The following is a 26,574-nucleotide window of genomic DNA, read 5'->3' as shown; positions in this document are numbered from 1 at the left end:
TATCTTGTAAATGAAAGGAGGGGCTGCATATTTTCTCTGTTCCTTAAGGTCGTTTTTGTACTTGGAAGTTTAGAATAAAGCATAGCTGCAATGAAGGAGGAATGATTTACATGATGAAAATGTTGGTTCTGGAGTAATTCTCTTAACAAGACTTTCACATAATGAGAAACTCTTTAACTAAGGCTCAGGCCCCTCTGCGGTTTAAAGGTCAGTAAACCGATCCTAGAATATACCTTCAGGGGCCGAGCCAGATGTAGTTGATGATTTACCCTCTTCTAAATAAAAAGTGAGCAAATACCGTCATTTGACCTGGGAACCAACACTGGGCGGATTCCCAGCATAAATTCAGGTTGTAATCAATTTCCGGCTCTTTGTATTAGGGAAGAAGCTTTGGTGTTTTTGCTTGCTTGAGTGGCTGGCTGCCTTTCTATTTATAGATGACCAATGTTTAAAGCCGTGGTTAATATCTGGCTAAAATTTATTTGGATGAGAAATAATGGGTGTATCTAATGACTAATCTGTTACGGCACAAACTAGATAATTCGTGTCTGATGATTAGCTCCCAAATTAGTTTTTATAAATGTAGTAATAGAGAGTAACTTTAAAATGTTAAACATAAACAGTCACACAAAACGACAAAGACAGAAACTATTAAGCATCCATAAAACAGAGAGCAAGCAGCTCTGAGGGTAATAAGCCATAGAGCAATGACTTGCAGCATAATTATCTGATACTCATATTTTTCAAGTTTCTAGTGAGAAATATCTATTTCACTTTAAAATAGCTGAATTCTGGCTGAAATGTATCAGAACTACAGAAAAGGTGATACAATGCAACTCGTAGTTAGCACACTGTCTACTCTGGTGGTGAAATTTTCAATGGTCTTGCAAGGCCTACTCTTATAAAATCAAGTCCAAACTACCTTGCGTAGCCAAGGTAGTTTGGTCTTGCCTTGTTTGGTCTTGCCTTTGCCTTATGGTTCTGGCCTCCTGTCTCCCAAGGAGCTTCCCCTCAAAGACATGTTTTTGCCTAGCTAAATCCTACATATTCCTTAAGAGTTGCTTCAGGAATCTACTCCTCTGGGAAATGTTCTCTTGTCTTTTTGCAAACATGGCAGTATTCAGCTATAGTGGTTATTACTAAAATTTCTGTAGAGTAGCTACATTAGGTTGGGCTCATAAAATGCCTCATTATTCCTTCCAGAGTGTGCAGTCAGCTAGAGACTTAAGGTTACAACACTATGCACACAGCTTTCTGGTATTTCATTCTTAGAATGAAGACATTGGAGAAAGAATAAGAGAATATAACAGTTCTGAACAATCCATGTTCGATTCGTAGCCCAAAGAAGAAGATTTGGGGGAGGATAAGGCAAAGTCACCATCACTTCAAAGTTTCTTTTAGATTAGTATAGAAGACTCATTGATCCAGCTTTTTTCCTTAGTAATCTCACTAGCACTTAATGCAAACTTGACCAGAGGGGCTAAGGACTGCTAGGTTATGGTTTTTTCCTGAGAACTGAGTATTTAACTTTGTGATCTCATTTTTGGCTTCCACTCCTTTTGGGAGCACGAAGGCCTATTTCCATAGACTTTCATGTCAGTTTCAATGTTAAATCATTTTTCTAATATTGCAGAATTCTTCTTCTTTTTTAAAAGATTTGTTTATGTATTTTAGAGAGAGCGTGGACACACACACATGTGAGCTGGGGGAGGGGCAGAGGGAAAGGGAGAGAGAATCTCAAGCAGACTTCCCACTAGTATGGAGTCCGAGGGGGTACTCAATCTCACAACCCTCAAATCTCAATCTGAGCCAAAATCGGGAGTTGGGCACTTAAATGACTGAGCCACTTAGGCATCCCTATTGCAGAATTCTTCTTAAACCCCTAATAGAAGGATCTGGGCTTACCCTATTCCTATTGTACTAATAAAGCTCCTTTAAGAAAGGACGTCTGGATTACTGCTTCAATATTCATTCAATAGTTCAGAAGGCAAATGCATCTCTGTATCATCTATTTTTAGCTATTTCGCTACAGCCTTTAACAGCATTAAAAAACAAAACATGGATTTTTTTTTTCTCCCTCATTTTTGGGAGGGGTTGGTAGATGCAGGAGAGAGGGGATAAGTGTACCTTCGAAGCAGATTCAGTCAGTGAAGAGTTTCAGGGAGCAAGCCTTCCCTGCATGCCTTTATGCCTTCTTTTATAATATTCTAATACTCCCTCTTAGAGGGAGAGGAAGAGATGATTTGAAACCCTGTTAAAGTTGTATGGAAAGATAGTGGAAGGAGCCCCAAAGAAAAGGCACAAACACACACAAAAAGAGGCACAGAATTCTTTTCTTTTTGGCCTTTAACATTGTAAAAAAAAAATGATAGCAATATCATATACTGTATTTACAGAGCCAATGCTTTCCAAAGCAATTGCCTCATATTATCTCATCTGATCTTCACAAGAAGGTTAGGACAATTCATACGATGCATTTCATTCGACAAAGTAAGATATTTTACAGGTTGTCTTTTCTCAAACACAAAAATAAAATTCTAAGGCTTTCCCAAGGGGTGCCTGCATGGCTCAGTCAGTTAAATATCTGACTTTGGCTCAGGTCATGATCTCAGAGTTCCAGGATCGAGCCCTGTGTCAGGAGTCCCCTTCTCCCTCTCCCTGTGCCCCTTCCCCCAGCTCGTGCTCTCTCTCTCTCTCAAATAAATAGATAAAATATTTAAAAGAATTCTAAGGTTCTCTCCAGTTCAAAGATGCATAAATCTAAAGAAATACTATGAAAGTGGCATTCATTTTGAGTTGTCTCCGAAAACAATTTTTTAAAAAAAGTTTTTATTTTTATTTTTATTTCAGTAATCTCTACAGTTCATGTGGGGCTCAAAGTCACAATACCAAGATCAAGAGTCACATGCTCTTCTGACTGAGCCAGCCAGGTGCCTCTCCAAAAACAGTTTTTATTTTTTATATATATAAAAAAGATTTTATTTATTTATTTGGGACAGAAAAAGAGAGAGCACAAGTTGGGGGGCAGAGGGAGAGAAAGAAGCAGGTTCCCTGCTGAGCAAGGAGACCAATATGAGACTTGATCCCAGGAATCTGGGCTCATGACCTGAACCAAAGGCAGACGCTTAACCAACTGAGCCACCCAGGCGTCCCTCTCGTTGTGATTTTGATTTGCTCATCTGATTTGTTCACTTGCATCATTCACTTCCATAATGGATAATGATGCTGAGCATCTTTTCTTGTGCTTATTGGCCATTTGTATAACTTCTCTGGAGAAATGTCTATTCAGATCCTTTGTCTTTTGTTGTTGTTGTTGTTTTAAAGATTTTATTTATTTATTTGAGAGAGAGAGTGGGAGAGAGAAAGAGCATGAAAGGGGGAGAGGGTCAGAGGGAGAAGCAGACTCCTCGCTGAGCAAGGATTCCAATGCAGGGCGCCATCCTGGGACTCCAGGATCATGACCTGAGCTGAAGGCAGTTGCTTAACCAACTGAGTCACCCAGGCACCCTTCTTTGTCTTTTTTAAAATTAGGTTGTCTTTTGTTATTGAGTTGTAAATGTTCTTTATATATTCTGGATCCAAGCCCTTTATCAGATATATGATTTACAAATAAATACTTTCTCCCATTCTATGAGTTGTCTTTTAGGTTTCTTGATGGTGTCCTCTGAAGCACAAAAGTTTTTAATTTTGATGAGGTCTAATTTATCTACATTTTCTTTCATCATTTGTATTTTTAGAGTCATCTTTAAAATTATCACCTAATCCAAGATCACAGATTTACTCCTATGCCATCTTCTAAGCGTTTTATAATTGTATTTCTTATATTTAGGTCTTTTATCCATTTTGAATTAATTTGTGAATGTGGGTGAGGTAGGACTCCAACTTCATTCTTTTGCATGTGGCTTTTCGGTTGTTTCAGTACTATTTGTTTAAAAGACTCTTCTTTCTTCCTTGGGTTGTCTTGACAGCTTGTTGAAATTGAACGACCATAAGTGTAAAGGTTTATTTCTAGACTCTTAAGTTTCATTCCATTGATCTATATGTCTATCCTTATGCCAGTAGACAATTTATAACTTGCTATCTTAAAGATTTATTTAGCATCTTAGTTCAATATCTATTTTGCTACCTTCTGTGAGAAACATCTTTTTAGAAGTCTATATTAAGGACCCTGGATGATGAAAGAAAATTATTTATACAATATCTTGTGGTTATTTTCATTCACCGATTGCTTTAACAAAATGATCAAAATATAGGGAAGTGTTGTTAAGGAAGGAGCATCAAGTGTAAAAGTAAATCTCTCAAAATGTTTATTTTTTTCTTGTCAGAGCTTAAAAACTATTACATAGTTTACGGTTATTAAAGACATATCTTATGTCTGGAAGCATACATTTCCTGGAAATAAGAAATACCCCTTAGACCGTGTTTTCATGTCTTCAAAGAACTTAAAATTCTAACGAATGATGACTTACATTCAAAGACTATATTCTACCCAAAAAGCTGATGCAGATGCTTCGTAGGAAAATTTTGGAAAACTGTGATTCCCATAGTAGGGGCTAGAATTCTTGTTTGACTTTATGTATTCACTAGCTACACAGTAAGAACTTAGTGCTTACTAAGTACTGTGCCATCAAGGTCTGAAACCCAGTTTTGCCTTGAGGTCTTAGGCACCGGCATGGAGAGACTGATATCTGTGATGTTTTATCTTGAAATGCTTCCTTACAGGTATATGTTGTGTGTTATAAGGAAAAACTGTGGAAAACTTCAAAATAGGTAACATTTGTGTTAAAAAATTTGCTGCTATCATAGAAGTTTATTTAGAATCTGAATTTTGATCTTTAGGACTTCAGAATTTTCCATCCATCCATCCATCCATCCATCCAATTAATATATTTATTCAGTACCTTTCATGTGCTAAGTACTGGCCTGCACTGATGATGCAAGCAATGAATAAAACAGAAAAGAAAGCTCTTCTTTGATGAAACTCATATTTTGGTGATTAAGGGTTTAAAGCAAAACAAAATAAGGTACATATATAAAACATATTAAGTGTTAGACAGTGATGTGTGTGAGGGAGAAAAAACCCACAAGGGATAAAGGATGAAATTAGGAGGGGTGTGGGTGTGTGTGTTTGTGTGTGTGTGTAGAGAGAGGGGTGCTTGAGACGTTTTGATGAGGTGGCTATAGAAAGCCTCACCTAGAAGGTGACCTTTCAATACCTTCAGGCTTAGACCCTTCATGGCCCTCCCTCTCCTATTTGTAAGTTCTGCCTGAGGCATGCATTATCACTTGGGAGACATGGTTGTGCCCGGGGTACCATTCTGGCAAATAAGGTGCTCAGACTTCTGCAGAAAAAAACTTCAAAATCCTTAAGAAAGATTTTGCTATACCCAAATTCTTTTTTGCATTTCAAAACAATGATTTGGGAAAGGTATTACTTATCTTTTAATGCAACTGGATGACTGTAGACTGGACCTCAACTTTTTTTTCCCCTCAGACTAAAAGGCTTGCCAATCTAAAAGCCTCAGAGCCTTTTGGGGGCAATTTGAATTCAGCTTTGAGGGTAAACCGTTCCTTTGTTTTGGGAAAATCTCTTGACTAAGGCTTTTTATATACTAATAAAAGTCTTCTCTTAAAAGTTGTTCTTTTTCCTCTTCTATTATAGTTGGGGAAAGCCTAAAGGTGGAGCAGTAACTGGAAGCAGAGGTTTCAGATAAAGATGGTGAGAGTTCTGCAGTCAGGGGAATTGAGAGGATCTTTTGTCTTTTCTTTAGAGAAATTTTTTCTCCCACTAAATGTAGACCCCATGGTCTCTGAAAGTTATTGTTTGTTCTTGTGGGGAGTATGTGCGTACTCTCCCTTATGCTGCTGTCCAACATTTGCCAAAGATTAGAAGGGAGACACCACTGGGGTAAGGATGCAATTGGACAGCTCAAACTGGGAGAGGGGATCCTAAAAATGATGTAACTGTACTGGTTAAAGCTTATTATTCTAGACTGTCCTGTGGAAGCCCCCCAAAGTGTTATTAAAAATCAAATAACCTAGATTTTAGAAAATGTGCAATTATTGAATGATAATGGATTCTTCTGTTACAACTCCAGAGGGTTGGAGATGATATTTCCCTTACAAATTACGGTGAGAAGAGGCCAATTCTGGGGCAGAGAAATGAAAGTCATTGAAGGTAAATTTCAAATTTCTACTCTCACTGAGTCAAGAAACAGCTTTTCTTAGACTATGAGATACAGAGTTTCGGAACCTCTCCTATGGCGGAGGGGGTGAGGTGGCCTCTGTTACTTGGAGGAATTATGGGAGGCAGACAAGGATTCTGAAGTTGAGTTTATATTTTTAGGTTCTAAGAAAAGTGGTCACTTCTATTGACGTTTAAACCACTCTGTTTGCTAAACCACTCATTGTTTGTTTGGTCTTTTAGTTATTCTAAGTCTCTGCTGGAAATGTTGGTTTGGTTTTTGAGCTGTGGAACATTGGGGATAGAACTCTCCTGTGCTGGGGCACCTGGGTGGCTCAGTCAGTTAAGCGTCTGCCTTAGGCTCAGTCATGATCCCAGGGTCCTGGGATGGAGCCCCACATCGGGCTTCCTGTTCAGTGGGGAATCTGCTTTTCCCTCTCCCTCTTACCCTCCCCCTCTGCTCATGCTCTGGCTCACACTTTCTCTCTCCCAAATAAGTAAATAAGTAAATAAATAAATAAAATCTTCAAAATTAAAAAAAAAAAAAAAACTCTCCTGCGCTTAGGAAGGAAGGATGAAAGCATCAAGGCAGTCACAGTAGGGGACAGGTGTACTTAGCAGAGGAGCCTTCTCATGAAGGAACTGGCACAGTTAGCAAGATGCGGTGAGGATTTAATTTTTGAAACTAAGACTGGTGGGAGACTGAGCTATTTTTATTTGACATTAAAAATGTGACCTTCTTTCGGTGTTCTAGGTTTGTGAGGTCTGTGACATATTTACTTCTTCAACAAACATTTACTGAACTCCTTATATGCGCCAGGTACTATTTTATGTGTTTGGAATACATCCATGAAAAAAAAAAACAGACAAAAATGGCTGACTTCATGGAGCACACACTGTAGTGTGGGAAGGCAAATAAGAAATGAGTAAATGTTGTAGTATGTTGGAAGGTGGTAAGGGCTATAAGCAAAAGTTAGAGCAGGTAAGGTAGGGTAGTGGAGAAGGGAGTCAGGAATGTAGGGGTGAGGAGTTGTTGGTTGTTGCCATTCTAAATAGGGCAGCCAGGGTTGGCCTTGTTGAGAAAGTGACACCAGAGAGAAAACTTGAAGGTGGTCAATAAATGAGCCATGTGGGTATCTAGAAAAATAGTGTTTCCTGCAGGAAGAATAGCCGGTGCTCTGAGGTGGTGAGGTAGGCTGAATAATGGCCCCACTAAGTACATTCATGTCCAAATGCTCAGAACTTGTGAATGCTACCTTATATGCAAAGAGGACCTTGCCAGTGTGATTAAAGTAAGGATCTTGAGATGGGGAGATTATCTGGATTATTCAAATGGGCACAAAATAATCACAACTCTCCTTACAAGAAAAACAGAAGAGCAATCAAGAGTCAGAGAAGATGAGGGGCACCCGGATAACTCAGCTGGTTTTGGTGTGTGACTGTTGTGTGTGTGACCGTTGCTTTTGGGTCGGGTCATGATTTCAGGGTTTTGGGATTGAGCCACGCCTCTGGCACCACACTCAGCTCACAGAGTCTGCTTGAGATTCTCTGTGTCTCCCTTTCCCTCTACCCCTCCCCATGCTCTCATGTTCTCTCTCTCAAATAAATAAATACATCTTAAAAAAAAATAACATCAGAGAAGATGTCATGATGGAAGCAGAGGTTGGAGTAATAGAATTTAAAGATGGAGGATGGGGTTATAAGTGAAGAAACACTTGTGAGGACTAGAAGCTGAAAAGGCAGGAAATAGATTCCCCAACTCAGAACTTTCAGAAGGAGCCAGCCCATCTGATACCTTGGTTTTAGCCCAGTGAAATTGATTTAGGACTTCTGACCTCTAGACTATAAGAGAATAAATTTATGTTGTTTTAAGCCACTAAGTTTGTAGTAATTTGTTACAATGGCAGTAGGAGATTAATACAGTGTTAGTGTGCCTAAGTTTGTTCAAGCAACAGAAAGGCCAGTGGTCCAGAGGGACAGATGAGCGTAGAAAAGGTCAGAGAGATAGAAGGGTTGGGGAGGATCTCAGGAATCCAACCAAGGCTTTTGTGCAGAGGGGAGTGATCTGACTTTCACAATGGACTGTACTTATGTGTGTGTGTGTTGGGAGGAGGTTGGGGGGAGCCTAGGGTGGTCGAAGGGAGACCAGTTGAGGAGCCAATTTCAATAATCAAGGAGAAAGATCAGATGAAGGAGGTAGCAGTAGAGGTCTATTTTAAAGATAAAGCCAGCAGTATGTCTTAAGAGGTTAGTGTGGTTTAGGAGAGAAAGAGGAGTCTAGTGTGGCTCCAAGATATTTGGCTTAGACAACTGGAAGGATAGAATCACTAGTCAGCTACATTGAGGGACGCAGGTGGAATGTGGATCTAAAGTTTGAATATGTACTATATATCCACATGGTGGAAACATTGAGGAGACAGTCAGATATGTAGGCTTGGAGTCCAAAAGATGGTCTGGGATTTGATACAAATTTGGGGGTTGTTGACAATGTAAATACAATTTCAGCTATGAGATTGGGCAAAATCACTGGTGAGTGATTGCAGGCAGGGAAGACTAAGGCCTGGATACTTCAGAGGTCTGGGAGAAGAGGAAGGACCAGAAAAGAAGACAGAGAAGAACAATCAATAAGACAAGAGGAAAAGAAAACACTTTTTGTCGTAGTTCAAGTAACAACAAATTCCTGTATTTGAAAGGACAATACACACCAATCCACAGCCCCAGGAGAGAGGTCACTACAGAGAGACAGTTCTTCCTAGGGCTCTTGTTTTCTGCACATTCTGTCAACAGAGGTCCTGACAGTTTTTATCCCAGACTGTCTTTGTAAGGATGTTTGTACAGTGAACACCTTGGAAGATAGAGATAGTGTCTCCCTCTAGAGCAAAGAACAGGTTTGTTTGCTGTCCAGTAAAAGAAGGACCATGCCTCCTTTTTAAACAAAGTGCAGGCCACTACGCTTACTCTCATTATAAAAGATGGGGCATTGCTATGCCTGGGTTTCCTTAGCTGTGACACAAATCCCCTGGGCCCCTCTGGATAGTCCTTGAAGGACTAGGGGTGAAAGGGAAACTGGTAAAAATAAGAAACTCCTGCTCCTTGGTGTGCTGTGAGGAACAAGGACCTTTGTCTCTGACCCGGGATTCTCCAGGCTTCTGCCAACAAGACCTTGTGGCAGGCTCACTTATCAGCTTGCCACCAGGCTACAACCTCAGGCCCTTCACAGCTCGTGCCAACCACAGTCACAGCACTTCAATGATACTGCTGCACATGAAAATAGTAAAACTCTAAAATCGTTGCACATTAACATTTCTAAAGGATAACCTTCCTAAAATGGATCACATATCTTCTCATTTTCTAAAGGAGGAAGGCTCTGATATAATCTTGGATGTATGATTGGGCGCTGAAGGCCTACCGAGTAACGTAGAGTTGTCAGGGTCCGCACGTGTGATTCTCAAACTGTCCTTTATGAATCAACCACCAGAAGTGCATGGGAACATTGTACTTTGCTACACCCCAAAGAGTCTTACCTTTTTAACAAATCTCAGGTGATTCTAATGTAAGCGCTGAGGACCACTTTGAGGAACTCTGCTCTCTGTGAGATGGTGCTGGATTAAGAAGGGTTGAACCTCTTTTGACTGCATTTAATAGTTGTTTACCCTCTTCAATCACTGCATATTGCAAATTATTTTTATTTATTTATTTAAGATTTTATTCATTTATTCGACAGAGAGATCACAAGTAGGCAGAGAGGCAGGCAGAGAGAGAGGAAGGAAGCAGGCTTCCCGTTGAGCAGAGCAGAGAGCCCGATGCAGCGCTCTATCCCAGGACCCTGGGATCATGACCTGAGCCACCCAGGTGCCCTGCAAATTATTTTTATTAGTAGTCTGACTACTTCAAGCAGTTTCTTACTCCTGCTTCATATTTTCTTTGCCCTAAGGAACACAATCAACCAATCTTTCTAGAGGTGTGTCTAAATGGTTAAAAGAAATTTTAAGTGAAGGACAGAGTTATATTCCTACTGTATTATGTGTGATCGTTGGTGCAAAGCTTTTATAACTAGACTGGAGTCTAGTTTAGAGTCTTTTATTTAGAGGATCCTTTTGTTTAGAGTCTTTTATTTATTTATAAAAAGATTTTATTTATCCACTTGACAGACAGAGATCACAAGTAGGCAGAGAGAGAGGAGGAAGCAGGCTCCCTGCTGAGCAAAGAGCCCAATGCGGGGCTTGATCCCAGGACCCTGGGATCATGACCTGAGCCAAAGGCAGAGGCTTTAACCCACTGAGCCACCCAGGCACCCCTGTTTAGAGTCTTTTAAATTTAACTTTTTGATTATCAGTTGTGTTTCAGAGAGTCAGTGCTGCCATAAGCACTCTCTGATAACTGAATTTACTGATTTATATATATATACATATATATGTATATATATATATATAAATGAATATATATAAGTTCTTTCCCCAAAAGAATTTGGAGTAGCTTTTGCCATATTTACTGATAACCAATAGAGTTTACAAATAACAAACCTTTCCTACAATAATTTGAAGTAACATTTATAATGTTAATAAAACCATAATAAAAAAACCATAATAAAATGGAAATAGAAACAGAACTATGGCAAAATGATGAATGTAAAACAGAGCCATATATGTTATTGCCACATTGAACTTCATACTTGTGAGATTCCTGGCAGTCAAAGCAAAGGGGGAAATATAACAGGTACATGTTTCCTCTTACCTAAAAGCAAGGGCACCTGGACAGCTCAGTCAGTTAAGCGTCTGCCTTAGGCTCAGGTCATGATCCCAGGGTCCTGGGATTGAGCCCCACATTGGGCTCCCTGCTCAGCGGGAAGCCTGCTTCTCCCTCTCCCACTCCCCCTGCTTGTGTTCACTGTCTCTCTTTGTCAAATAAATAAAACCTTAAAAAGAAAATCAAGGAACACAGAACTTAGAAAAGATGAAGTTTCTCCTGGCAGCATTTTCTGGAATAAATTTTGCCCAAGGGGATTTTCTTTATAGGAGACATTGAGTGATAGGTTCTATAATCTACCCAACTATTTTTTAAGCAGCAAATGAAAAGGCAGATTTCTTTTTTACTTTCTTATAGCAACATTGCATGGAGGCAAAAGGCATCATTAAAGCATAACTCAGTCAAAGCAATGCTGTGAGGTACTGAACTCCTGTGAGCCATATATATATTATTTTTATAATTTAATAAAGTGAGGTATAACTATGTTTAGTTTTGCAGGAAAAAAATATTTGCAGAAAAAAATGTTCACATGTATCTTTTGGGATAAATGGCTGATGTAGTAGTTTTCAATGAGATCATTTAACTATGACATGAAATTTACCTACTGGTCTGACCGACTCATTTAATTCACACATCCCACACTGTGTTGTCTTTTTATTTTTTTTATAAAAAATAAAATGTGCTTGTGAGTGATGGGGAGAGGCAGAGAGAGAGGGAGGGAATCCCAAGCAGATTCCGTGCTGAGCACAGAGCCTGATTTGGGCCTTCATCTCACACCCTGAGATCATGAGCTGAGCCAAAATCAAGAGTTGAATGCTGAACTGACTGAACCACCCAGGTACCACACCCAGGCTGTGTTGCCTTTCTTACATAAATATCTGCAAGTACTGTATATGGGTCTTGCTGGTTGTGGCTTCTGTTTTCTAGATTATTGTCTGTTCACCACATTGATTAAAAGCTAACTACTTTTTAACCTCAAACCCTAAAACTTGAGGGTCCTCTTGCCCTGTGATCATTTGTGTTTGTGCTGTATGTTTTGAACATGTCATTCATCAGACAGTCCTCTGAGACACTGCATAAAAATTACTGTCTTGACTATAAGGTATTCCATTAGTTAACTAGGACTACAAATGGTGTTTAGATACTACCTGTCAGCATGGTTTGAAACTCCCATCTAAAGATGGAAATTGCAACAACAGCAAAAAAAATCTAACATGCCTCTAAACACAATGCTAAAGAAACAATGGCTGCCAATATCAATCAAAACAGAACAATTGTAGAAAGAGAAGGACCAGTGAATAGAAATTTGCTGTAAGTGAAAAAAAGTAGGCATTTATCTTTATAAGCACCCAGCTTAAGTTAGAAACAGACAACAGGTTACGCAGTGCTTTATGATGTATTATAGCAAGATAAAAATTTCTGCTAGTTTCAGGTTTTTGCTTCTGTGGATAGAGATAAACTCTTCTGTACCTAGTAAACATCTTTGTTGTTGAGTGCATTTTTTCTGATACTTCCCTATAGTTCCCTCAATACGTACCAACCAACTTCCAACTTAGGGCTTTGAGGTCTTTTCTCAGCTAGAATAGCATTTGTGTTTTTAATTGAAAGGCCAGCACAAAGTATCTCTCATTTCTATTTAAGCAAGTTTTTCTGTGTTATCTTGACACACTTTTTACCATTCACCAGCAAGGAGCATAGCAACCAAGATAATTATATAAACACTTTATGTGAAAATATTCTATTTAAATCTGTAATTACATAATAGCATAACATAGTAAGCTATGTTTTCAAATCATTTCTAAAAAAGAGATTGTAAAACTCTTTTACAGATGTGCTCTGGGACATATAGGAATCTGAAGGCAAGAAGAAATCTTAAATTTGAAAGCAAGGTTAAAATAGTCTGTTTTTGAGATTTTTCATTTTGTGCCTTGAATAATAAGATGTTGTAGCAATGAAAACAAAATATTTGCCACTTCTCAAGAAAATTTTATTTTTGAAAAAAGATGATAATGATAATCTGAATCAAATGGTTAAACATTCTTATCATAAATTCCTACCCTCTGAGTGAGTTTAGATATTTTCCAGGATGCTTGACTGGATATTGAGGAAATTTGGGGGCTGTCATGGTAGGCAAAATGGGGATTTAGTGGGGGTGTTAATCATGGCTTCTGTAGCTAAACGCATCCTCCCATACAAGTCTTTGCCAATTCTTGCATGTCAGGAAAATTGGGAAACAGCCTCTGTGGGGCAGAGAAAATAGAGAATCAAAGTAATTAATAAGATAAACAAAATGGTTTATGTAGGTGACAATGATTAAGTGATAGATAAAAGCCAATATAACAACTAGAATGGTAATCTGCTTTTTTATGTTTAGTTTTTGGGATTTATTGATTGTTTCATTGGTTTGTGGTTCATGAATTAAGAAAGAAAAAGGTTAAGTTAAAATAAAAAAAAAGAAGAAAGAAAAGAAAAGTCTTAACAATTTAAATGGGTGACTCAGGAAGAGTGATGAATGATTCAACTTGATTTGCTTTCTTTTGACAGCTTGATATTAACTTTGTTTTTCCATGTTTGCTTTATACAGAAGTAAATAAGAGCTCTTTAAAGCCAAATTATATTTTAAAATAAGCAAAACTCGTATGTATTGAGCATTAGTATATCTTTTTAATGGCGGCAACATCTTGTTTTAAAAATCTATTTGGGTAAAGTTTTCTATTGCCGCCTGTCGTCATTCATAAAATCTAAGAAAAATATTGTTAAAACTACTATGATAAAATAAAGCACTAAATGACATATCCAACAAAGGATTAGTATCCAAAATATATAAAGAACTTATAAAGCTCAATAGCCAAAAAACAAATAATCCAATTAAAAAATGGGCAAAAGACATGAGCAGATATTTCTACAAAGACTTTTGGACAGCCAACAGATACATGAATAGATGCTCAACAACAGGGAAATGCAAAAAAAACCACAATGAGATATCACCTCACACCTGTGAGAATGGCTAAAATCAAAATCTCAAGAAACAATTAAGCATTAGTGAGGATGTGGAGATAAAGGAACCCTTGTATGTTGTTGGTGGGAATGCACACTGGCCTGGTCACTGTGGAAAACAGTAAGAAGTTTCCTCAAAAAATTAAAAATAGAACTACCCTATGATCCAGTTGTCATACTACTGGATATTTACCCAAAGACTACAAATACACTAATTTGGAAGGATATATGTACCCCTATGTTTATGGCAGCATTGTTTATAATGACCCAACTGTGGAAGCAGCCCAACTGTCCACCAATAGATGAATGGATAGAGAAGAAGTGGTATATATATTAGAATATGATTCAGCCATAAAAGGAATGAAATTTTATTGTTTGCAACAATATGGATGCATCTAGTGAGTATAATGCTAAATGAAATAAGCCAGTCAGAGAAATACAAATACCATATGATTTCACTCATATGTGGAATTTAAGAAATAAAACAAACAAAGCAGGGGGGAAAAGAGACAACCCCCCCCCAAAAGACTCCTGACTATGGAGAACAAATAGATATATACCAATGGGGAGGTGGGTGAGAGAACAGGTTAAATAGGTGAAGGGGATTGAGAGTATAGTTATCTGGATATGTAATAAATGGAATTGCTGAATCACTGTATTGTGCACCTGAAACTAATATAACACTATACGTTAACTATCCTGGAATGTAAAAAAAAAGCCTTAAGCAAAAGTGTTCCTTCTATTCTATTAGCACTGTAGGGTGGGGATCCTACCTTATGCTCTCTTCTAATTTTAGCGATTAACAAAATTGAGAGTAAGCCGGTCTAGGAATTCACTCAAGGTCATGTGATTATTTAATACATTATGGGGATTCATACCCAGATTTGTCTAAATGGGAATTTAAATCCAGGTTTACCTAATTCCAAGGCTGGAGTAATTTCCATGAGTTTCCTAAATAATGAGGCTCACACGGCTTTCGTTTGATTGATTATATTTGAATCAGCTAAGCAAAATGATTTTACCACAGAGTGCTTATAAAAAGAAAAGAAGTCAAAGAGACCTGCCTTCATCAGAGGTGTTCAGAGGAAAACAGATTAACACCAGAGAAAAGTTCAAAGGGTTCAAAAGTTCAAAGGCCCATACAAAGGAGGTTTTTCTTCAAAAGAAAGGATTTTAGGACAAATGTTGCTGTCAGGCAATGTTTCCTAAATTTACCTTACTCTAAGGTTCACTTGTGATGCTTGTTAAAAAACAAAAACAAAAACAGATTGTTAGCCCTCTCCCTTAGAGAATCTGATTCAATAGACTTCATGTGTTCCAACCCCCAAATCTGTATTTTAATAAGAACTCCTCCCCCAAGTTGTTTTGTTTGTTTGTTTTAATCAGGCAAGTTTAGGGAACATTGTTTGAAAAGTAAGGATCGATATTCTGAATATCCAAAATTTAACACAGGTACATATTTTAACTGTTGGAAAGAGTATAACAACAAAAAAAAGATCATTCGGTAGATTTTGTTTGAGGGTGTCTGTGAACAGCAGGCTGTGTGAAAAAAAGAAATCAGGGTAAATGGGGTTCAAGTGAAATAAAAGATGGCACACATGTTATTCAGAGCCTTTCTGGACGCATGTGACTGAAGGCCAGCTCACACTAGTTTAAGCAAAAAGAACAATGAGAGAGAGCGAGAGAGAGAGAGAGAGAGAGAGTGTGTGTGTGTGTGTGTGTGTGTGTGTGTGTGTTGGGGAGGAGGGGGGATTGAAGGGGTTTACTGGCTCGGAAACACAGTTAACTACCCGAAGGCTTAAATCATGTGCGAATTCCCTTCTGGGAGTGTCACGTCATTCTCAGGGAAGGCTGTGATTGGTCATTGTGAGTCATCTGCCTGCCCCTGTGGTGGGCTGTAGCCAGTGATTGACAGTCATATGCACCACAGCATATGCTCCACAGCTTTTGCTTTGAAGCAAGGCCTTATAACAGAAGGGCAGGGGGAGGGGAGCCTGGGTGGCTCAGTGGGTTAAGGCTTCTGCCTTCTGCTCAGGTTATGATCCCAGGATCCTGGGATCAAAGGGCTCTCTGCTCAGCAGGGAGCCTGCTTCCCTTCCTCTCTTCTGTATCTGCCTCTCCGCCTACTTGTGATCTCTCTCTGTCAAATAAATAAATAAAATCTAAAAAAAAAAAAAAAAAAAAAAGGGCAGGGGTAGGGGATTAGGGCTGGGGGATTAAAACAAACAAACCACCAAGCAGTGACAAGAATACCCTCACAGTCATTATTTTCCCTATTCAGGAATTTGGATAAACTGTGAGAGTAACTGTTGTAAGTATTGTAAATAAAATTAAGTATTGTAATTGAAGCTCAAATGCCGGCTTGCATCATTTGAATAAATGGAGAAGGGACATTTCCATGCAAAAACACTGATTTGAAAGGATATATGCACCCCTATGTTTATGGCAGCATTGTTTATAATAATCAAACTATGGAAGCAGCCCAACTGTCCACCAATAGATGAATGGATAGAGAAGAGGTGGTATATGTATTTGAATGAATGGAGAAAGGACATTTCCAAATATATGTTTATAAAAAATAAAAAATTAAATAAAAAAAAATACTGGCATCACAGTGTTTTTTCCATCACAATTGAATGGAGAAAGGACATTTCTTAGGGGCCACCTGACAAGCTTCTTCAGGACTTGCTCACCTCCGAGATAATGTGTACATTTTATTTCATTTCCTTTTACATCCAACTCTTCCCTAAAGTATCTGTTAGAAGTGATAACTTATCTTTGGAAATTGATTTGTTTCCAAAATTACAAGCATCAGTTTTGTAGTTTTCCAGCAATATTTCCAATAAAAATTCCGAGACTTCACTTCTTAGCCTATGCCTGAGCCTCCTTCCTCCAAAAAGATTTCATTCTCAATAGTTGCAATGATAAAGCAACATGCTATTAAACACATTTTATTGAAAAGTGGCAAAGATTTAAAAATATTTTTAGCAGTCTAAAAATACTGGTTATGTTGGCAGCTTTTTAAAACAAAATGTCCTTCAAGATCAAGGACAAAAGAGACAGTTACAGAGAAACCATCCGTTCAACAAATCTTAAATTAAAAAAACCCCTACTACGTGGCACATTACAATAAGTAATTTGGAAGTCTTGGTATTATTTGTTATCTAGGGTAAGATAAGTGTCTCTGGAATAGTAGTCCTTTTAAGTTTCTCAGAAATCTGATGCAGAACAGCTTTTTTGCCCAGTAAAATTTGGATACTCATAGGGTTGTTGCCATCACCAGAAACATGGGTAAACACAGTTGGTCACTGGCACTCCTTCCTTGCCTCCTATGCTTGTTCCCTCTGGTGGAGCCCCTGCACGCCCCATATCCTGATTGTTGTTCCTCTGGGGTTGCAAAGACCTCACTATGGGCTCCCTGCCCAGCTCTGCCCTCTCATGAGTGTCTCTCTTCCAGAATTTTTATAGTTACAATGAGTCTGGGTTGGTGTTAAGATGGTATTATGTTTAACAACACACTAATACTTGAATCCTGCCAGCCTTTCAGGCATCCATTCTCAAATTCCCAAGGAATATGCAAACATTGGGGCGGGGGGGAGCAAGCAAGGAAATGCTTTGCTCACTCTGCTAGAGGAGAACCTGGTGAGTGAGGTTGGAGGAGGACCAAGGAGCTTTCCCCTCCTTCAGCCTAAATTAAAACCTTGAATTCTACTGATACATCATAAAAGGCACAGAGAACAGACTCACGAAGACACAGAGAGACAGACAGACAGCAAGAGAGATGGCAAGTGTCTCTGGTCTCCCAGAGACCAGGAGGCTCTGGCCTGGCTGTCTTGTGGGATAGCAAATCCTATACTGCATCTTTCCAAGAGCACTCTTACAGAAGAGATAATGAGCCTCTCCCCAAAACCATGGCTTGTTCTGTACTAGCTTTTCCTTTACACGCTGCACAAATGGATATTGGTAGGTTGGACCTCATTTCTGAAATGCTGGTCAGAGGCGTTTCTGTGGCTCTCTTAAACAAGGCACTGGGGCATAGTGCAGAGAAGATGAAGCTGGAAGGCAGGCGATACGTTCCAGTCGCCCTTCTGCTACTAAGTGCCACTCAACTTCAGGCAATTCCAATTCTCCGAATCTGAGTTACCTGATCTGTAATCTAAGGCTATTACTACCTTAGATATTTTCTGAAGGCAAGAAAAATTCTTAACATATTTGCCATCACCAATATCCTAAATCTCTTCCTTAGGCTTTTGACGACCCCAAAGTATGAGAGTATATTCCCCTCCTTTTTTCCCTCAACTTAAAAAAGTGAAAATAAAGGCGGAGACCTCACATACTTCTAAGATTTCAGAACACAGCACCCCAAGAGGCTTGCTGGCATTTAAGTCTCCAGGTCTCCTGAGAGAAGAGTTGCAGAGAGCTTGCCCTCTAGACAGCAGGATGGAGACGTTCTAACAAGCCAGAGAGGACTGTGACCCCAGTGGCTGACAGCCACGCCTCCAGTACCTTTGGCACAGAAAGGCCAAGGCCTCAGTGTCTGCCTCCTGGAACAGAATTTTTTTAGACAACGATGATGGGTTTCTCAGGAGATAAAAGACAAACAAATGAAGGACAGTAGGATAAATTCTTTCCCGATGGAACTGTCACTTGACATAAAATTCTGGAATATGTAAATCCATTTCTGAAGACTTTCTTGAAAACCTTGAGCATTTGTTGGGGTCATGGAGAGTTGAGAGTTCCTGCTCATGAAATTGTTTCATACTTGTAGAGAGGAAAGTTGCAGAAGGAATAAAATTGTCTCTGAGAATGAACTCCTGCACAGAAAGACCCTGACCAGTTTTTCATGAACAAGGGGTGGATTATAGAGCTGAGAAGGACAGCCCTGTCCTTATGAATACACTACAACCCACGTTCCCCGGGCCTCCCTGTCGGCGTACACGCGGGGGGTATGCTGATCATGCTCATCGGTCTCTGGTCACACATATGGCTCTTATTTCTCAGGAAGTTGTTTCTGGCTATATCCAGACCTGCATCTTATTTGTGCTTAGGAGCAATTTTATTGGCTAAAGAGGATGCCGGGTCTGCCATGTTCTTTCCCTCTCTGGTCTTTTTGGCCGTTGTGACCATCCTGGGGGGCACTGCTGCCTGGCTGCTGTGGCTAGGATCAGGGTGTTTCCTCCACGTATGGTCAGTAAAATTCACCCAGTTCTCCCAAAGGGCCACTTGTGAAGTCTCCAAGCAGCAAGGTTAGAAGTCTGAGGAGTCTTCTGTTCCTGGGCATGGGTCACATTGTTACTCAGTTATTACTCATTAGCGGGATACAAAATGCAACGTGGGGCCTCTGCCCTGTGATTTTCAGAATCTCTCATTCAGCTTGGCCTACAGTCTGTCTCCATAAAACAGCTCAGCATGACTCCCTGGTGCTGGACCTGAGAATTCAATAGGCGACAGACTACAGATGGTAGGCTCTTCTCCACTCCCCTCCCCTCCCCCTTCTCTGTATGTACAGTCTTATTTTTCCCCATTTAATTAATTCTTGCAAATAGATGCTTGCTAGCCATTTCCCCCACCCCCTTCTCTCATATATATGTCTTGACTTGTAATATCCTGTGAGTTTCGGACCTCTGCTATGCTAACTTAATGTGTTTCATTACTATATTCATTCATGTATTTTTTAGAGTTGCCAGATAAAATACAGGATGTCCAGTTAAATTTGAATTTCAGATACACAGTGAATGATGTTTAAAGCGTAACTAATGCCCCAAGTGTTGCATGGGGCATGATCATACTGAAAAATAATTTGTTTATCTGAGATTCAGATTGAGCTAGGTATTCCATATTTTTATTTGCTAAATCTGCCAACCCTAGCTTTTATTACTCTGTTTTCATGATTATAAAATATTTAAGAAGATTTTTATGACCGTTCTGGATTGGTGTCCTTAGTAGTCTCTCTCTCTCTCTCTCTTTTTTTTTTTTTCCTATAAGGTTTTCTTTAACCAAAAATTCTTCTACAGAGGCTTTCAGAAACCTTAGGTCAGAAATTAGAGAGTTGACTGTCATAATCATATCTTCTCCCAAAATTAAGGACTCTGCCTTGGAAAGGAGGGAGCAGCCATCAGAAAGGCAGGGAGGAAGGAAGATTCAAGCATGCTGGGAATAGAGGGTCTGATGTCCCACAGAGAAAGGAGGTAATTGGGAAGCTTGGGAATCTTGGATGTTTTCCAAAAGGTTTGGGAATCAGAGGCCCCTGGGATTATTACTCATGCCCTTGGTTATTGCTCAAAGCAGGTGAAGCCTGGATAAGAAAGAGTTAACCAAAGTTAGACCGTAAGAGAGCAAATCACAGGAAACCCATGAGGAGAGTGTCCTAGGCCTCCTGATGTTAAACAGTATTATCTCCTGAGTTTTAGTATTCTGTGTTGAAAATTTCTGAACTAAGACTCTGTCGATTTATACAAAATGACAGAAAACACTTTTCCCTTAGAGAGATATAAAAATAGAAATAATGCCTTGAAAACTTTAGCCTTGGAAATATAGTATCTATTGATCTGAATTGCTAATGAAAAAATATTGTGTTTTTATTTTTAAATCTATATGTCTCTGACTTAAAATTTTCATAAATATTGTAGCAGAATATTAACTTTCATTATTTATGAATCTGTTGAACTTTGCAAGGCTTTGCTGACAGTTAAAGGATTACGATTTTAAGGATAGTTCATTTTACATCATAAATAACCTAAAAGGTCACTTAGTATCCTACAATAACATCTAAAGACAGCAGATATGGAGAGTAAGTATTAGAAGGTGGAAAAGTTTACAATTACTTTTAAAAAGGTCCATTGTGATGGAATTTTTTTTTTTTTTTTACGTTGGAAATGAAAAACAGAAATTCCATCAGGGTTAATATGTATTACAAAATGGTTGTTTTAGTTTATACCTTTTCTGATATTCTTATTATTCTAGTAGTAGTTTCCCTTTTCAAGCGTGTAGGTTTTTGATTTGTGGTAACGTGTTAGGGTACAGGTGAGGCAGCTCTAACAAAAAGACTCAAAATTAAAGTGGCTTCAACAAAACAGAAGCTCCTCTCTCTTTCTCATACATGCACAGACCCACGCATAAACCAAATGTCTTGGAATGGCAGGCAGCATTTCTTTTCTCAGTTTGTCACCTCCAGGGGGAGGAGCTATGGCAGCCTCTTCTCCCAGCCATTGGAAAGGGGCAAAGGAGCCAAGAGAACTCGAGCTCAGGTGTGTGGAGAGTCAGACCCAGAAGTGGCACACATTGTATTTGCTGACATTCCACCGAACGGAACTTAACCAGGTGGTTGTAGCTAGCCACATAGAACACTGGGAAATATCTGGGACCATCTCAAAGTGCTGTTTTCGGATTTATTTAATGAACAGGTGTTGGCAAAATAATGCGTTCATTAAGCAGAAGCCAATTGTTTTTGTCTTTTAATTTTTAATAAAATAATTATTTCTTGATAAACTTTCATTTTAGATAATAAAATTAATTTATCTTATGTAACATTATCAGTAGTGTCTGCTCATCAGGATATTTTTGGAATAATAGTTTTTTTTTTTAAAGGTTTTATTTATTTATTTGACGAGAAGAGAGAGAGAGGAGAGCAAACACAGGTAGGGGAGGAGCAGAGGAAGAGGGAGAAACAGACTCCCCCCTGAGCCCAGAGCCCAGTACGGGGCTTGATCCCAAAACCCTGGGATCATGACCAGAGCCGAAGCAGATGCTTAACTGACTGAGCCAGCCATGTGCCAAATACATATGTAATAATTATGAACTTTATGTAAGATGTGTCTACACATCTTAAGTATGAACTTTATGTAAGATATGTCTACACATCTTAAGTATAATTGTCAGTGTATATGGAATATAAGTTAGTATCTAGGTTTCATCCTAGATGGGGATTTTATATGCTTATGTTTCTATTGAATTTACAATTTAATGCTAAACTTCCTTTTTTCCCCAGAAGACTGGTATACTGAAAATGGTTTTCAAATATTATGCCAACTAAAGCATTTGTTTTGACTTTCTGTTCCAAAAACACTTTGAAAGGCCTAATGGAAACAATTTCTCTAATGAACCACTATTTCTTTCTATGCTGTTTAATTGCCTGCTTTGGTTTATCTCATAAATACTTGGTTATTGAATGTCATGGAGGCCTCACCGCCCTCTGGGGACACCTATGAAGGGTTCTTGATAGCTCTGGACGCTTGATGACAAGGTGCTCTCCAGGCCAGTGAACAGGACCTGCCACCCAATTGGTTTGAGCCCAGGAGGCTCGAGGAGAATTATGAACAAGGACTCCGGCTTCTGTGCTGTTTCCCTCGCTTCTCTGAATATAAGAATCACCCTTGGCACTTATTTAATATTTAACTTTCCTGCCTCCTCACCTGGATTGTGATTCAATGGTTTTAGGTGGGGCTTGGGAATTTGTGCCTTTAGCAAGTACCTGGGTAATTCTTATCATCCGAGGTGTTTGAAAAAGGCGGCAGAGGGGTAGACTTTATTCTCTGTGCTAAAGGGCAAAGACAGCATCCTCCACTGGGATTGGCCACTCTAAGTAATAGACAGGGTGGGCTGCCAATCACTGCTCAGGGGCTTGGTAGCATCTTCCTTTGTCTGGGAAGTGATGAGATGACCCGAGCAATTGTCCAGTATGGGCACTTGGAAGGGCACATCTCTGTTCTTGGACCATGGGTTGAAAGACCGCACAGCCATGTTTTCTCTCTGGTTCCAGACTCACTATCTAATGATAGCTACTTTCGCCCGAGAGGAAATCGTTTCCCAACGGTGGATGCTGGCCTAGGGGCCCTTCCTTATATTCCAGTCCCGAAGCGGAATTCACAGTACTTAGTAATGATGACCACCTAAAAATCATGGATTACCCAGTTACCAGGGATGGCTGTTTTATTTTTTTATAATCCTTTAATCTCTAGATTCTTGGTACTAGAATATTTTCCTTTTCTTTCTTTTTTTTCCAAAGAGAGGCAGGAAAATTATGTTCTATGTACAAGGATCTGAGGCTTTTCAGAAGTTTGCATTACTCCACCTTGCTTTGACAAAACATCTACATCAGTACCTGTGTTTACCAACCAAAAGAAATCCAGAGAGCACTTTTGCTTTTATTGAAAAAAAAAAAAAAAAAAGTCAAAAACCTGCAAATAGCCTTCAGCCTTTGTTTTTTAGCATGCTTCTAGCAGAGAAAGTGGCCCTGCCCTGCTCCTTCCCCAGAAGCTGCACTCAGCATCTCAGCCTTGACCTGTATCTGGGGACATCTGTGCCTTATCCCCATTTGTTTTGTGCACCTTTTAGCAAGATGCATCCAAAGGTATCAGAAAAGCCTAAGAGAGGTTATTTTATGGGTCTGGGAATGCTACAATGATTTTCCATAGGAATCCATTGATGATTGCTTCTTTGCTTTATGCCATCTCTGCTTACAAAAAAAGGCATAGGAACATTCTACATTTGGAAAGCAGGGGAAACCTGTATTCAAACTCTCAGCCTTTCCCTAGGCTTTGAATAGTTCAAGCTGAAGCCAAAGCCGGATAAAAGACAGGGTAACAGGATAAAAATAGACAGGGCCTTTGATAAGCAGACATGTGAAGACTATTTTTATTAAACATCTGAAGTGGAAAGCTCTTCTAAGATTCTGTATCCTTGATCACCAAAATGAGGCATGATATAGATTCTGATTTCACACAGGGGTGATTACAGAGGATTTCCACCCTTCTTCTTCAAGTTCCAGTGCATCTCTTCCACATGGTTTTGGGTACAGTTCCACAGACTGGGATAGCTATAGATTTTTCTAGTAAATTCTAAGTGGAATTATGTAACTGTACCATGAATAAAGAGCTGTGCCTCAACTGTGAGGAATATTTAAAAAGGAGCATGCATTAGTAAATGGTCTCTGGTTGCCTTGAATAATGAGGAGGCAAGAGAATTTTTTTTCAATATGGGGTAATAAGTGACTCTAAAAGTACACCTCTATTCTTGGAATGCATGCTGGAAGCAACCCAGCTGGGGCTGTGTCTGCTCAGTGCGAGGTAAGTGCCAAGTTGACAATGACACAACAGCTCACGAAATGTCAGGAGGCACTGAAAGAGTAATTTTGAAACCCCTTTAGGGTCCTAAGTAAGCAGTCACCCATCTCCAGTAAAATACTAGACACAGCAAGGATGTTTGTACAGACTGCAAAATGAGTTACTGTAAGTTTCATGGATGCAGGGGCTGTGCCTAAGTTGCTAATCATATCCCCAGCTCTTGATACCTAACTGATGTTTAATAAATGTATCTTGTACAAATCAAGAAATGAGTGAATGGGCGTGCTGGTTATACTAGAAGGCTATTTGTAAAGGCTGTCCTTAAAGAAGTGCTGGAAAGGTTCAGTTTGGAGATCCTTTAGAGCCCATTGTGACCCACTTTCTGGAGCACTGAGCAGGAGTGCCAGTCATAGTCATGATGATGGTATCATCATCATCATCATCATCATCATCATCATCCAGAGGTATCTTCTCTGGAGAGACAGCGGCTGAAGTCTTTCCTCGGTCTTACTTTCCTCTCTGCCATTCCTAAAATATGACTTCCTTCTCATTTATTTCTATTGTACACGTAAGGGAAAGGAATAATAGAATCATAGGATCTCAGAGGTTCAAAAAAATCCTAATGGTTTTCTAGTAGCCCTATCGAATCTTTAATGTCAGAGAAACTTCTCCATTTCCCCAAGCTGCCTGGCTGACATGGAACTGTTGCAGGGACTAGAAGCAACTTTCCAACTCTTTAGGTGAATCAGTATCTTCTCATTTGTCTCGGATTGCTCAATAGATTTTCCCCTGAAAATTGTTTCTAAATTCTACCCAGCAGGACCATTCAGAACACGTCTTTCTCTCTTCCATAAGGCCACCCTTTACTTATTTGCCAACCACATTCATAAGCTCCCATGAGTCATTTAATAGCAATAATGAAGGCTGCCATTTGCTGTAAGCCAGGCCCATGGCAAGCACTTCTACGGCATCCTCTCATTTAACCTCCGAAATACACCTGAGTGTCAGGTACCACTATGATCTTCCCATGACAGGCAAAACCCTTAGAGAGATTAAGTAATTGGCTGGCAGTCACAGCATTAGGAAGCTGCAGGACTGAGACTTGAGCATGGCCATACCGGGGTTCAAGTTCACGTTGACCTTACAGTGAATTTCCCATTGTTTGTTTAAGAAGTTCAAGTTGCTCTCTGCTCTTGAAGGCTGAAATTGGCCCAACAAATATACTCACTATGCTGCTTCATTGCAGCTTCCAGCATCCTTCTGCATTTGGAAAAAAGGCCAATTTTTTTCTTTCCTATCTCCAGTTCCACAGCACTTTCCCTTTTCTCCTAGATTCTTAAAGGTCACTGAACTACTTCTGATGGGAATGCACTGTGGCTACAAAGCAGAACAAGTAAATTCCCACTCTGCCAGGCAGTGTTTCAGACCTCACACACAACCACACTCTACCTACCCCCTTGTTCACTAATACAAAACAATTATGTTACCCTGAGGGAAAGGGAGGCTAGGTGGCAAGGTGAGAGAAGGAATATATTTCCTTTTAGTTTTATTCTCTCATATGAATACATTTCTCTGTGGCTTAGAAAACTGAGACAGACGTAGGAGGTGGTCTATTTTCTGAGCAAATTTTGGCCTTTATATGGCTATTGTTTGAGTATTTTACTGTTCTGTGATGACTCAGTATAGACAGATCATCTCCCATCTTGCATCAGAGAAAGCATATCCTGACTATTGATATGCCAGTGAAGACAGATGATCCAAGAGCACGGGAAAGAAAAGTAACCTAGTGATAAAGAGGAAACATATTTAGCCAAAAAAGTAAAAAATGAAACATATACATACATACTACAATTCTATCTTTTAAAAAGTATATGATTCTGGGCACCTGGGTGACTCAGTCAGTTAGGTGTCTGCCTTGGGCTCAGTTCATGCTTTTGGAGTCCTGGGATCAAGGTCTGCATGGGCTCCCTGTTCTGCGGGGCTCTTGCCTCTTTCTCTGCATCTCTCCCCCACCCCCCATGCTCGTTCTCAATCTCTCTCTCAAATAAATAATCTTAAAAAAATAAAGTGTGTGATTCCAAACATCTGTAATTCCCCTTTCTCCAGGTTCTTCCAGCCTTCCATATAAGGCTATTTGAAGAGTCATTAATATTTAACTGGTTCTTATCCATCCAGTCCACTCCTGGTGTATCTCGTGCAAACTCAGATTCAGGTCCCTCTGCTTTCATGGGATGTCTGATCCATTTCCTCATTCTCTACATTGATTGCACTCTGTGTTGGCTGATGCTGAGGTCCTGGGCGCCCACCAACCTGAACGAGGTGCACTGGCCATTGCTACTGGCAGTCATTGCCAGACTGGCAATTATTACCATAGTGCCTCTGGCACCCCTTTCCTGTGCCTTGTTTAGGTTCAATGCACGTGTTTAGACTCGCATGTGTTAATTTTTTTATTTTTTTTTTTTAAAGATTTTATTTATTTATTTGACAGAGAGAAATCACAAGTAGATGGAGAGGCAGGCAGAGAGAGAGAGAGGGAAGCAGGCTCCCTGCTGAGCAGAGAGCCCGATGCGGGCCTCGATCCCAGGT

This window comes from Mustela nigripes, chromosome 6 (assembly GCF_022355385.1).
Source record: "Mustela nigripes isolate SB6536 chromosome 6, MUSNIG.SB6536, whole genome shotgun sequence".
Taxonomy (NCBI): Eukaryota; Metazoa; Chordata; class Mammalia; order Carnivora; family Mustelidae; genus Mustela; species Mustela nigripes.
This window is presented reverse-complemented; position numbering follows the sequence as displayed.